The sequence below is a fragment of the Aricia agestis genome, chromosome 13 (assembly GCF_905147365.1).
Source record: "Aricia agestis chromosome 13, ilAriAges1.1, whole genome shotgun sequence".
NCBI classification, from domain to species: Eukaryota; Metazoa; Arthropoda; class Insecta; order Lepidoptera; family Lycaenidae; genus Aricia; species Aricia agestis.
Genome location: NC_056418.1, coordinates 8,371,386 through 8,373,205, shown reverse-complemented (window position 1 = coordinate 8,373,205; position 1,820 = coordinate 8,371,386). Strand labels below are relative to the sequence as shown.

At 36.2% G+C, this 1,820-nt stretch overlaps 1 non-coding gene across 1 annotated transcript; it reads left to right on the top strand.

The window, feature by feature from the left end:
* The first annotated feature begins 1,327 nt into the window (after nucleotides 1–1,327).
* Nucleotides 1,328–1,400, top strand: Trnak-cuu. The gene has a single exon. It is a non-coding gene; the product is annotated as a tRNA-Lys (tRNA).
* Nucleotides 1,401–1,820: the final 420 nt, after the last annotated feature.

Here is a 1,820-nt window from a genome sequence, read left to right as displayed (position 1 = left end):
ACTGGAGCAACTTTTATGTTATTTGGCACAGATAAGAAGTAGACCACGTGAAGGATCATAGGCTATTTTTTGTGGACTAAATTGTCTGTGAAATATCTAATTAACGCGGGCGAAGCCGCGCGGCCATCTAGTAGACGTATAATTGTCTTTATTAGTAACGGCCATTCCCAATATTTGATCTATCTCTGGTTTTGCCCTACTAGAGATAGGAATAGCTCATAATTGACATAAAATATATGTCTCTAATGTCTAATGTGAGTTATTCCTATCTCTAGTAAGGCAAAACCAGAGATAGATCAAATATTGGGAACGGCCGTAAGAGGACCAGTTTGTGTAAAAAGATAGATGGTGCTGATGATATTATAGCTTATATGTTATGGTCTATAGTTAGAACTTAGATGACGCGTATGAAACTTCGTTCGCGCTGTAAATCGTTTATCGCGCGGTATAGTACATAATATCATGCCGGGAGGCGGGACAAAAACTATTATGTCCTTTCACAGGGCTTGAAGTACGTACCATCGAGGAAGTTGATTCCTATGCAACTGACAGACCAACGTTATTTGGTCGAATATGTCAATTCAATGTTAATTGCGATCTGTCAGCTGGGTTTGACGTAACGCGACCAAACTACTTAGGTTCCCGATTTGCATAGGAATCAACTTCTCTGATAGTATTTCCGATCTTCATCTACAATTTGAAATCTGAACCAAGTTTAAATTATCCAGAATCTAAATATTATACTCTTTTTGCGTTACAGTTATCTTAATTTAACCTTTATTTGATGTAAGATTTACTGTTGCTTTTTATGACTAGATCGAAGTTATATTGATGTTGGATTAAAATAGCAGAAAGGGTCTTCCATTCACATTCGCATATCAATGAAGTAAGTTTTGGAAAACAATAGAGGTCGTTAAATTGCAAACACGCAATAAAAAACGTGTTGACAAATTTGATAAGTCCATCCACTTAGTCATCTAACGGTAGACACTAGGTCAAGTACTCGGAAACTAACTTGCGATTCCGAGCCTTACTCATCAGGGTGCCACAGTATAATCGACATACAGTAGGCTGTAGAACCCCCTACTGGGAATATTTTATAGTAGTATGGGATTTGAATTTTGATATTTAAAGTTATATAACGCATTGGTTAGTGCTTAGCAACGAGTTTTGTCAAATCTTATCTTCAGGTAATAAAACAAACTGATACTACATTGGTGTGTGTATGTAAGGTGAACAGTGGAGTGTAATAATACCTATAGTTTTAAAAAAAAATTAAACTATTAAATCCTGGAAAACATCAGTGATTTCAGTAGGTATAGCATCAGCCCGGCTAGCTCAGTCGGTAGAGCATGAGACTCTTAATCTCAGGGTCGTGGGTTCGAGCCCCACGTTGGGCGACCTTTTTTGTAGATAAATAAAATTTTAAATTTTGTATTCCTTCCATCCTTCCACAGTAAACACAATATACATGATATTAAATTATAATCATCACTAAATAGTAAATTATCACTTTTATAGTTAACCGTAATTAAAATCACAAAAGGTGGAGGTTGCTCCCATTCTGAAAATAATTGAGAAATGCAAGTTAATATTAAAGTTCATTTCTTTATCTGATTATGATATTTCAAGTCGCAAGCGCGTAAAACCTGTCTGTTTGTGTTAACTTTGATTCGCTCTACTGTATTATACCTATACTGTAGCGGTAGTCCATGACGCAAACGCCAGCGACAAATTTGTGAATGAACCGTTCGATGTGACGTCACAAATATAACATCATAATTTTTACCCGTCCTCTAATTCCAGATGCTGTCTATAAA